The following is a 13106-nucleotide window of genomic DNA, read 5'->3' as shown; positions in this document are numbered from 1 at the left end:
ATCCTGCGCAGCCTTAGTTGCCTGTCCAGAAAATCATAATGTATTGCAAATCCTGTAGATCCTGTATCATGTTTGCCACACTCACACAGCTATGATGGGGCATCTCAAATGACATTGTCTGCCTTTGTTTAAGCAAACAAATTCCACCCAGAAAACCCAACAAAGAGGTTGTATAAGGGAGCAATACTCTTTTTTATGTACAAAAGACACAGTGGCTCCAGTAAAGCTGGAAGATTATCTAAAGATGAAAACTGTGGTGCACTGTGATAACACTTCACTATTTACAGGCTGGTTCTTGACAGGGAGTGTGCTTGCTTTTGTGGCCACGATCAAAGAAATGTGTAAATACTGACATTTGTTACAGGGCCCTTTTGCTGTCCAGGAATAGACCAAGCCTTGCACAGCATGAAAAGCACAGGTGGTGTGGAGCATTGCACAATGCTGAGTTTTGCTATCCTGACCACCTCAAGGATCTTCACTGTGGAGAGACTCTCTGGAAAATAATGTGGTGGGTGGGACTGGGATTTCCTTTGCAGTGAAACTCATTCCACTCGGGACTGGCTCAGCAAAGGCTCAAGCTCTACGGCCTCGACAGGCAAGGCGGAAAGGAAGTTATCAGAGGAGGTATAAATGCCATCGCTTCTCCTTGAGGTGAAACAGGTTTCATGCTGCTTGCATTAAAGAGTTAAAACCAGTCACCTCCCCTGCAGAGTGCGTTTTTTTCAGCCTGTGGTTCACGAGTGTGGCATGCACTGGCAGCAGCGAGCAGATCTATCTAACCCTATATGATGTTTGACTCCTGTCTGGGCCTGGCTGGTTGCTCTGACATAGAGTCCTATTTATCTGATCAGGGATGCTTTTGACACAGCTCAGGAAAGCCCTGAGTAAGTCCCCAGACAGGAAATAGTTTGAATAGTTGTTTAACTTTAATCACTTACTGTAACCCCACCAGCTTCAGTAGGATTTGAGTAACTGAAACACTTCTACATTTTTTTTCCCTGACTCTGGATAATTTCTTAAAATTAAGACTTTAGCTGATTATAACCCTCAATTAAGAGATTCCTTGTTAGTTTACATTGTTTAAAATTATTATTTTCTCACTTGTAAGCAAATTGGGAGACTGGATTTCATTTTGGAGGTGATTATGATCTCACATTTTATAGTCATACTTGGTATACAGGGTAGCAGAGAACCTTAGTTTCACCTGGATGGGGATAAATGGGCAAATCAGAACATCTTTAGATCTGCAAATTGTATCTGCATATCTGATGCTCTATCCTGTGGTCTCCACCCATACTGCTGAAAAACTTTAATGGAAACTGTGAAGACTTGATGCAGTAAGTTTCCAGTGCCGCATGCATCATCGATCAGATATGCCTGGAACACACACATAAACAAACGAAAACTGGTAAGCTGCAGTTAAACAAGATGGAGATGACTCACTGCAGAGTGAGTACAACCCACTCACCTCCCCAAACAGTATGAGATATGGCACAGCTGCCTTTGAATTCACACTCAGAGAACTAGTGGCATTAAGGAGGGAAAAGATATTGTAAGTTTTCTAGCCCAGCTGCTCTTGTCAATGCGTTGTTTTATACACAAAACACATCCATCACCCTCAGTTTCTCCTGGGAATCTTGCCTGCTATGAATACCTGAAGACAGCAGGATCTCAGTGGGGTCAGCACAGAGTCATAGAATCATTAGAGTTGGAAGAGACCTTAAAGATCATCTAGTTCTGACCCCCCTGCCATGGGCAAGGACACCTTCCACCGGACCAGGTTTCTCAAAGCCCCATCCAACCTGGCCTTGAACACCTCCAGGGGTGGGACATCCACAACTTCTATGGATAGCCTGTTCCCATGTCTCACCACCCACAGGGTAAAGAATTTATTCCTAATATCTAATTTAAATCTCCCTTCTTTCAGTTTAAAACTGGTACCCCTCATCCTGTCACTCCACTCCCTGATAAAGGGTCCCTCCTCAGCTTTCCCATAGGTCTTCTTTAAGTACTGAAAGGCTGCAATAGGGTCTCTCTGGAGCCTTCTCTTCTCCAGGCTGAACAACCTCAACACTCTTAGCCTGTCCTCATAGGAGAGGTGTCAGTCCCCTGTCTTGCCTGTGACTAAAAACTTGGGTACCTGAGAACAAAATTTCCAATGAGCTATCCGTGAATGCCTGATACTGTCCTCAATGTTTGCATTAGAATATTTTTTCCTTTACCAACTGCATACAGCCCAGTTTTTCCAGCCTGGGATGAACCACAGATGCCACTCCTGATGTGCATGAAATTGTGGAGCCTGAGTGATTGCTCTTTGCTATTCCAAGCCAAAGCATTTGTTTGCTGACCAAAATGTGTGTGATGTAGCATGCAGAACAAATGAGAAAAACTGCTCTGCTCTGAAGGGTTTACAATCCAAAAGGTGGACACAGAAAAGAAGTCACTGTAAAATCACAGAGGACTGAGTGTAAATAGAGAGATAAGGTGGCATTTGGGGAGAAGACTGATGTTATAAATGCCAAGGGTCATATTTTTTGTTGAAGCAAATAAAACTTTGTTCAGCCCTAGCGAACCTCACTGGGGCTATTCCAAGCCTTTAATACATAAAGAGCAAGTCCGAGGCACAGCAATGTAACACCTTGGAGGCAAAAAATCCACTACCAAACCCTTCTGCCCTTCAGAAAGGCCAGTCACCTCTGTGTGAAATCCCTTTCAGAGATGAGCTAATACAGGAGGCATCAGCACAGAGCCTACACATCACGAAAGCTTAATAAATTCAATACCATTATCTTAACTCAAAAGAACTGGAGCCTGATGTTTCACTTCCCTGGACATATATTATGTCATCTTCTTGGACAATGTTTAGCTCTCTATGGGAAGCATGTCTTTATATGCCTGATATTTTTGAGATGGCTACAGCAGCTTCCACAGTTGAAAAACCTTTTTTATTCTTTTTTTTTCCCCTGAAAAAGCCAGTGCCAAACCTCCCAGAGACGGTTGCAATTCACAGGTACCAAAGTAATGCCATACACTTTAACTCCTTTGCTATCATTCATCTTTTGATACAGAAAATGAGAAGAGGGCCTCTCTGGGAATGCGATTGCTTCTGGAATATTATTATGTCATTGGTATTTACACTGTCGAAAAATGATAGGAACCGTGGAAAGTCTGTTGTTGTCAATCCAGTTAAATCTAACATGATTTAGTCTGCAAATACCCCTGGATTAGAAGAGAGTTTCCCTGTTTTGTATCGTCAGTCTGGAAGGTTTTGGGCATGAAACTATTTTCTGCTTACAAGGAAAGAATAGTTATCTGGAAAAAAACCCACACCAAAATGGTCTGGAAAATTACTTTTATGTCAGACAAATTCTTCCCAGACAGCATTCATTCAAAAGAATGAACTGTAATTTCTTATTCCCCCTAGAAACTCAGTTTTATTTTTCATTGAAAGGACTTAGAACACAACACTTCTCTCCATTAGTAGATGTAGTGTTTTACTAACATATAGTAAGGATGCTGAATTTGCTTGCACAAATGTATCTTCGAGACAGCAGATATATAAGAAATGCATCAGATGAGGGAATCAAGAAAGTGGCATAAACCCATAACTGCGATATTCAGCTGTTCAGCCAAGAGCCATGAACTGCAGCAGACAGTAAGTCTTTCTTTAAGATCTAATTCATAGTAAGAAGGGAAGGAGGAAGAGCTCCCAACCTGGATGGACTCCTCCTCTCCAAGAGAATATAACTCTGAGCAAAAAGGGACAAGCAGAGCTGTTCTCATTTCTTTGCTGCAAGAAGATTTTGAGTAACAGGTTTGAGTTGGAAACGAGGGATAACCCGGCTAAACAAACAGAAGAAAAAATCAATAGTCTTACAAACGGTGTTCATCGACTGCCAAAAATAAAATCAGGGGACTGCGGGAATTCATTCTTCATTGATATGGGAATAGCATCGGTTTTGTTGGGGAGTGAGACAGTGAGATCACTGGAGAGACCTCCGAGCAGGCAGATACCTTCACACTAACCACTCTCAGAGTCTCTGATTTAATTTTTTTCTTTGGAAACACACAGATTTCTCAGATGTGTGATAGAGAGCCAGCAAGTTTCAGACCCAGGTGTTTTCCTACTGACCTGCAAAAAGTCCCTCAGTTTGGGGAGGAAATGTCACTGTATTCCCCTGTCCCTATTCGCCACCACCCAGCCCTGGACTCCAGCAAGACCTAGTGATCTCTGACCGAGGCCTGCTGGGGATGAGCTTGTGTGGCCCGGGCGTGCTGCATGGCTGGCCAGCGGCCAACTGAGACTACGGCTCCTGTGCAAGCAATTGACTTGAACACAGCTGAAAAGACCAAGGCCATCGTCTCCTGAGATGAAAGAGCTCCCTCTTTGCATGCAAAAGAGGGGAATGAAGGCAGGCTGAGTTTGCTGTTCATTTTGAAAGAGGAGTGGAAAATATTATTTTTTTTTTTTAAATTGCAGGAGCTCTTGTGACAGATAAATTCCAATGAGTGCCCTGGTGTATTTGGATGACAGCTCGACTTTTCCTTATGCTGGGGTTGGACTTGGAAAAGAGAAGAAGGTAACTCAGCCCAGCAGGTGTTAAAAAACAGGATAGTGCTCTGTAGTGTGGCCATAAATGCTGGGCACTGACTGCTGCTCTCCAACTCCTTCCCCAGGTCTGGCTACCCATAAATGAGTCTAGTGTCCCCCCAGGGTTCTGCCAGACCCCTCGAGGCTCCAGCATTCACAGTGGCCCCACCAGTTGGATGGATCATGCGGATCTTCATTAATATCATGAAGGCAATGAACAATACTCACTTTTGAAATTCCTGGTGAGACAAATGCGGCAGTTCAGGCTTCTCAAAACTGGTTTCAGGCTCCTGACAAAGTCAAACACATCCAGTCTCATGGATTTTGGAGATTTTTTCCACAACTGGTAAAGGCAGAGGTGGATGAAAGCTGCGATCTGGGAGAACCAGTATGAGCAGGCAGCTTGGAAGAGCCCTGAACCTGTTATTCACTGTGTATCACACTTGTCAGTTTACATCACGATTTGCAATATTCATTTACAACATAAAACAACATGTATCACAGAAATTAGTTACAGTGTAGAAATTCCTGTTTTCAGCTGGTAAGGTCTTAAACACAGTTCATGATATTAGCCACCCAAGTTCTCATCACCCAGTCAGGAGGTGTTTGGGGTTTGATCTATGGAACACCAGCAGCAAATACCCTCTGTTCAGAGCAGCTCTGTGGTGCGTTTGACCAGGCTCTGTAAAATGTTCCATTTCCTGCCTCCTCCACAAAAACATCAGCTCTGTCACATCCTCTAACGATAAGGTGGAGCCTTTATCTCAGTCCCTAGAGCGTCTCTTTTTAGGCCAAGCTTTTAGCTTGTATAATCTCTGGTGTCAATCAAGAAGTTGGGTGCCCTGCTTCATGGGGCTTCTGCTGCCAGGCTCTTCTTTGCAAGAGCAAACTGCTTCTTCATGGTGGCCACAACCTGGGAGGAAACCTGCCTCTGCTGAATACAGTTTATCTGATGAAATATGGTTGTAGTGATGCTAGACATTCTGCTTATCAGCTTTCTGTACACATACCACCGCCATTACTGCCTCCTCTCTTGTCCTTTGCTCTGCAAAGTTCTAAGGAGAAAGTAGGGAGGGAGAGGCAGGCGCCTTGCTTCCTCTGTGTCTTTAGCACATCACATACCCTGGAGTGGTTTTACTATGTTCCCAGTGTAAATAGCGCTGTTTTAATAATGCATGGTTTTCTACTCACCTTAATTCATTCTATTTCCAGCAGACTGCCATCTTGAGTTCAGAGGAAGTTCTTGCTTGCTTGTTTGCGTACTTTTTTTTGGTTTGTTTGCTCTTCCTGAGCACAGAGAGTTTCTCTTTCTCTGCCCAAACACAAATAAGATTTTTTTTTAATTATTTTTAAGAAAACTGTTTTATCCAAGTACTTCATGTGTGAATGCTCCCCTGTGGATATGTCATAGTAATTGCAAATCTTATTTTTCTGTTCCCAGTGGCATTGATTGTGTGAAAATAAATGTTGAGTACTATGAAGCAATTAAGCCTTAACTCTCATGGGAGTTTGGTAGGTAATTATTACTATCTTGAACTTACAGAGTGAGGTGAGCAACAGAAGCTGGATAATTTGCCCTTGCCCCAGAGACCAAGGGTAAGACTGTAGTCTGCGTGTATCAAGTAGATCCTTTTAATTGGGATATTCTACTCATGCTCTTCAGTTGTCTCATGTTCTGCTCCGAAATATCCCCCTCTGCTGGTCTCGTAGCTTTAGGAGGCTACATCATTGGCCAGGTGGAGATTTCTAGTTGAACTTCTTCACTGGGTAACTCTAGGGGACAGAAAGGGAAGAAGGTTTGAGCTTTTAGCCCTGGTGGATGGCGGTCAACTTGCTTTAGATTTCTCCTAGGGCTGCACCAGTGTTTCACACAAAGCTAGACCCCACTGAACTGTGCTGCTATGCTCGACAGGTAGCTAGTTCAGAATTATCTGTGCTCCACTGAACAGCAGAGACGTAGCTAGGATATGAACAGGGACCATCAAAAGCTGCTCCTCTGACTTTCAGAATAACTGAAGTCACTGAACTCCTTGGGTGGGATTTAGCTCCAGATCCAGGCACCTGTATCTCGGTGTTGACACATAGCTGTCTAAAGTCCCATGGCAGTCAGAGGAAAGCTGGTCAGTCTAGTCAGTGGAGCCTGGAGAGCAATCCAGCTCATCTCACACATATATTTGGTTTCCTGAATCTCTTTTGAGGCTCCATTGACGTGAGGCTCCATTCACTTTCTGGATATAAAACCAAACAGACGGAGCTCATAATTCATTGCAAGAGGGAAGGAGACTTCCAATGCTCCGTTGCTCTCATGGCTCTTATCTGAAACATTTGCAATGCTCTGGATGGTTGGCCTCACAGTCAGGAATAATATTTCTGCTCCAAGTGCAGTGGTCTTCCTGGCTGAAGGTTCACCTTTAAGGATCCTTTGTAGATGACATCTGCTTATGGAGAAAGGGGTTGACGCTTGGAGAGAACTCAAAGCAGATGGTAAGTGGATGAAAGATGCTTTACAGAGGAGGTATTTAGAATTAGGATCACGATTAAGGCAAGTGAATGGAGAGTACACATTCTCAAAATAACATGGCCTTTCCTGGTGGTTGAACTCAGGCATGGCAAATGATGTTTGCTGGATCTGTGCATAAACTAAATGTAGTGTTATGATTAAATCTACTGTCTTAATCAAAGATTGTAATATTTCTCTGTGTCCCTTTCCCTAGTGGTCTCATTTACTGAGATCCTAAGGGTTACCTCTTCCTCTCTACCCACAAAAAAGTGAATAAATCCCAGTGACATGCTGAAGACCTCAGCCTGTTTGTATATTCTTAAATCAGAAAAAAAAAAAAAAAAAAGAAAACAGGCCAGGAAACAGAGTTGTAACCTATAACCTATCACGCTGGCAGTACTGTTTCACTGAGTCTGAGCCCACCTTCTGTATCTTGCATTTTACTAATAATATAAGCTTGACAGAGTAAAACTTTTTTGTTCTACATTAGTACAGCACAGTGTAATCCTGACCCACAACTGGAGGCCATGAGCACTAAAAAAAAAACAGATATAAAAATGAATAACAATTGTTAATAACCTCATAGTGCAATAATGGTTTAGTAAAAGGTAAGTATGATCTATATTCAGAGGATTAGGCCTCCAGATGGTAAAAAAAATCCAAGAAAATCCCATGGATATGATATGTGATGAAATGATATGATATAGCTGATTTACACCAACTGAAAATCTGGTCCTTCCCAGTATTTTTGGCTTGTGCAATTGCTCTTGTGGAATGATCAAATCAAATGTGGTTTTCCTATGTTCAGTCTCATCATTCATTCACTGAAACAACTGGTTAGTGTTTCAGTTGTTTTAACTTCTCTGGTTTTGATAGTTATAAGTAAGCTATAAAAGGGGCTCACAATATATATTTTATGGACTGTTCATAAAGCTGGCAACTGTATACAAATACATGAGACAGCTCGTTTCAGTTTTAGTACCTTGTTTATCTTTCTCCACTTTTGAAAGCTTTTTCTCCATAACATAATATCTCCCTGTACACACACGAAATATTTTTTATTGAAGTGCCATAGCCTTGATTCATAACTCTTTTTCCTTGGCTTCGTACAGAGTGATCTGAATTGTGAATGGTGAGGAGAGAGATAAGTCAGGTTCAGCTGGACGTTTGATGCCCTACCTGCACGGAATGACACCTCATCAGCTGTTTACATCTGCCAAGAAGATCATTCAGCAAAGAGGTTTTAGGGATATAGGCTGACTTCGAGTGGTGACTGTCTACCTATGAACACCTACACTTCATGCTTGTCATGAGAAATCCTTTTAGTCAGTAGAGATCTAGTCAATATAGTCAATAGAGTCCAGGGCTCAAGTCACTTCAGCCCAAAGGATGCAAAATAGATTAGATAAAATGTTTTCATGTGGCAGTATTTAAATTCTAAACATCCACAATTAAATAAAATGCATCCATTCACTAAGCTTAGAAGGAATTGATAAAGCCCATACTCGTGCACTTCTCATCACCATATTTCATCCAGCTGCTTTGTCCTGAGCTCATCTTCCGTGAAAGGCATCCAGCGGTTATGCAAAAACACAGAGAGAACTGAACTGAGTGGAGTTTTCTAGGATCGTTAGTCACCTCCATTAATTTGAGAAAGTGGGAAGTCTCATTCCTCTTTCAAATTTTCCTGCTTTCAACTAACAGCCATTGCTTTATGCTACCCTCTTTTTTATTTTTCTAATGAATTGTCATTTAGTACCCAACGTCTTCTCATGAAGCTGCTTAAATTTAAATAACTCACCTGCCAAATTTCATTAATAAATTGGAGAATGAAATATTTCACATTCTCCGTTCCTGGTGTTGCTCTGTGGATTGAATTCTGCTCTGAATTAAGGAAGGTATTAAGATCTCTGTTTTTGCAATTAAAGACTTGGAAAGTAACTTTGGCTAAGTGTCCAAGCAGGTTTACAGACAAGATGTCCTACTGAATCTCTTCAGTTGGTTATGTCTGTGGACACCTGTACTTCTTGGCAGAAATGGGTGCACGGATCAACAGAACCTAATTTTGAAAATTAAGGCTGCTAAATTCATTTATTCGTTATGACATTGGAGTAAGAAACTGCACTGGATAAATATTTGGAGTAAATGGAGAGGGCTCTCTGCATTGCAGTGGAGTGATGCTGGTTAAACCAGCTCAAGGCCTGGTCCAATGCATTGATAATAAATTAAGGGAAACCTACAAAAAGAAATACAGGGGGAGAACTGGAATAATAATTAAAAAAAAACCTCCTTAGATCCACCAAACCTGAAAATCTTCCTCTACTGATTGAGAAATAAGGAGACTTAAAACACAGGAAACCACCAACTGTTTATGCTACATTTTGCAAATAATGAAGTCCTGTAGGTGGATGTAATTGTTGTGTTTGCAAAACGACACAGTAAATGTTTTCTTGTCTCTAATCCCAATGCAAAGACTACATGGAAATACATTTCACAGTTTGTTTAGGGAACGTGGTGCTATTACTTTATTTAAATAAAGTCACAAACTGGAAAACAGATGCACTGTATTGGGTTTGGAGAGAAAGCTAAAAGGGGAACATAACCCCAAGGGCACAGAGGAGTAAATCCAGCCTTCAGCGAACTGCCGCATGAATCAGCTTTTAAATTTTGTCCTTCCAGACACTACTGTTAATAGTCTTTGTATTTTCAATTGCCAGGGGCAGAGAAGCAAAAAATATGGGACAGGAAACACCCCAGTTGCTTTTATTTACTGCTACTATTAGTCTTCACCAAAATTTTGTATATTCATATATTATCCCAAGCAATGTCCAGAAAAATAAGCCATTTTATGATGGGTGCCTCAGCTCAGATGTTAATTATCTTTAAGAAGAGGGTTAAATAATGGAAATGAGATAAGGCAGCCACAGACAAGGTGCACGAGCCCAAGACAGTGATGACTGAAATAACTCTGCTGCTACTGATGTGAAGAGGAATTAGATCTTGAATAGTTTGTTGAATTGTGCATGACTCAGATGAGAAAAAAAAAAAAAGCCTCCTAATCTGCTACATCAATCTATTAGTGAAGAGCCTGTTCAGCACCAAGCAGCCACTAGCCTCCCAACCTCACAGCTCAGCCCTGAAGAGTCATAAAATCTGTCGCAGAGGTATGTCAAATGGAAACACAGCGGGGCGAGTGCCAACCTCCCAGCAGCACAGCAAAATGGCAGCTGAACTTCAGCGTAGTTTAGTGGAAAGTGAAGCTACTGAGCAAAATCTCCCACAACATATCCCACAGATTTATACAGAGATAGGCTCAAAACAGAACCATCCTTTGGGGGAAATACATCTTGGCATTATAATACATCAGTAAGTCAACTTAATACTTAGAAATGCTCCTGTCCCCACCCACCTAAGGTAAAAAATAAACGTTTAAACTATGACCATCATTTTCCGTGGTTTAAACTGTGACCATCGCAATTTTTTTCACCCTGTAAAACCACAGTGCACCAACATTTTGAATCCTTCTGGCTTCCATCTTTGTCTCAGATAGGAGACAGAGGGTCAAGAACAGGTACAGAAGAGGGCAAAAAGGATGCCAAAGGTATGGCCCAGGCTCCAGGCAAGAGAGCGTGGGCTCTGCAAAAGGGGGATGGATCCAGTATCTTAAGCCACATGGAGAAGGAGAATGCGCTGTCACTGGCAGTGTGAAATTTGGAGGCATGGGATGAAATGAGCAGGAGGTGGGTTCAAATCAAACAAAAAGGCTGCTCCCAGCACCGTGGAGTTCACTTGATCCCTACAGGACATTGGGCTACCTGGACCTCCACCCAATACAGTCTGTGGGTCAAAATGTACCGTTCAAAAGTGGTTAAGGCTTTTTCTGTAGAATCACTGCCACAAGACACAAAACCTTCAGATTCGCTCTCTGTAAAGAAACTAAAGTGCAACATCTGCCAATACCTTCGCCTCTTCCCGCCCTCCCCCCCACCCCCCCGGGAAATCTGTCCTTAACAGGCTACTTGAAAGCATTCAGGCTGCATGAATAAATGAAATAAGCAAACATAAAGTGGCTATTATTAGCTGTGAGAGGCAGTGACCGGCTAATCGGCCATTCCCCTGTCATTTACGATCCAAACTGAGCTTTATATAGCTTTGTTGCGTGTTCAAATCGTTCTACAACTAATTGATGTAATTAACATCTTGTCCCTCTTTTTACACTGGCAATTAGAAGCCACCATTAGGCCTACAATGAGAAAGAAGAGATAGGACTGTGATTTTTCGTGTCAAATGCAAAAGGGGCGGAAAAAGTCCTTCATATATGCACAGAAGCACAGGTCTTTCCATAAAGGGAGAAAAAAGATACTAAACTGTTTTTTCTTATCCTTTGCACATTATCTTTAAAAAGTGAATGTTTTAGCAATTTGTTAAAGAGAGCTAGAGATTGGATATAACTTTAGGATTTTAACCTCTTAAGCTCTTTCCTAAAAATGCCAGGTTTACTGGTCGTGTCAGTAAATTGAACAACCTGGAATTAGGGAGGTGTCCAAAGGGCCTCCCAAACACGAGGATTTTGTTTTCTCTTCTTGGCAGGTGGTTTAAAAGACAACAAATCTGTCCATCTTTTTAAGCCTGGAAATCTAGTAGGACTGGGGAGAAAAGAACAGCAAGGAGGATATTATTTTTCTTATTGTTAGCTTTATTTATGGGACTTGGTTGGGTTTTTGCACTAAAGCAAGCCTGTGGTTTTTAGCTTTATTTATGGGACTTGGTTGGGTTTTTGCACTAAAGCAAGCCTGTGGTTTCTCTTGAGTTGAAAAGAGCATTGCCCTTAATATGAAGTGAAATGCTTCACATCATGCTGGAGAGGGGAGGGATTGCCACATTTGCATCAAAAATGCAGGTCAAGCTGGTCTTGAGTTGTTCTTCCAAAATGAGAAATCCCAAAATGTCACGTCGTTGACCTGCACCTTGGAACTTTTCTGTCTTTTTCTGGGGAGAAGGACAGGGAAAGGACATACAGATTCACTGGATCGGGTTGTGATTTGCAAACTTTGGTCCACCTAACCTCTTCCAACCAAGCAGCCCTTTCAGAGGAAGGCTAATGCCCCAACCAACAGTTCCTCCCCTTTCCCAGCATCACTGGGTCTCTTTCCCAGCATGACTCAACCCACTTGTAGAGCTCAGAGCAATATTGGGACATCTCCTGTGCCTCTAACTACTACCCCTACTAACAAGACCACTTCCTATCACCCTCCTCAGTGTCTCTCAGGGCTGAACCCAGCAGAAAGCCCCAGGCTCTGCAAAAAGATGAGATGCTTTTGCATCTCTGCGGCCCTGCAAAATTCTCACTCTGGAGCTGGAGGAATCCCATAGCGACTGCATGGGCTTGTGGGTGAAAATGGAAAATCAAGCTTTGCTCCTTTCCTCACCCTTGGCTTCTTTCCAGCCCATTGCAATGACTTAAAAAAATTAAATACAAGGAAAAAAAAGAGGGGAAAAAAAAGAAAAGGAAGGTGAAAAAGAGACAAATTAACAAAGGAAGTAACAAGGAAAGGAAAGGAAAGGAAAGGAAAGGAAAGGAAAGGAAAGGAAAGGAAAGGAAAGGAAAGGAAAGGAAAGGAAAGGAAAGGAAAGGAAAGGAAAGGAAAGGAAAGGAAAGGAAAGGAAAGGAAAGGAAAGGAAAGGAAAGGAAAGGAAAGGAAAGGAAAGGAAAGGAAAGGAAAGGAAAGGAAAGGAAAGAAAAAGGGAAAATAAAAAGGGGGAGGGGGAAGCAGAAAAGGAAGTGGAAGGGTGAAAAGGGGAAAATGGTGAAAAAGTGAGGAAAAAAGGAGACGGGAGAAAAAATAAAAAGTGGAGGAAGGAATAGAAAGGGAGAAGAAAAAAGAAAGGTGGAAAAAGAGAAACAAAGAAAAAAGGAAAGAGAGGAGAAAAGAGGGAAATAGTGAAAAGGAAAAAAATAGAAAATAGAGAAAGGTAGAAGAAAGGGGAAGAGAGGGAAAAGAGGAAAATCAAAAG

Source organism: Chroicocephalus ridibundus, chromosome 2 (assembly GCF_963924245.1).
Source record: "Chroicocephalus ridibundus chromosome 2, bChrRid1.1, whole genome shotgun sequence".
Taxonomy (NCBI): Eukaryota; Metazoa; Chordata; class Aves; order Charadriiformes; family Laridae; genus Chroicocephalus; species Chroicocephalus ridibundus.
This window is presented reverse-complemented; position numbering follows the sequence as displayed.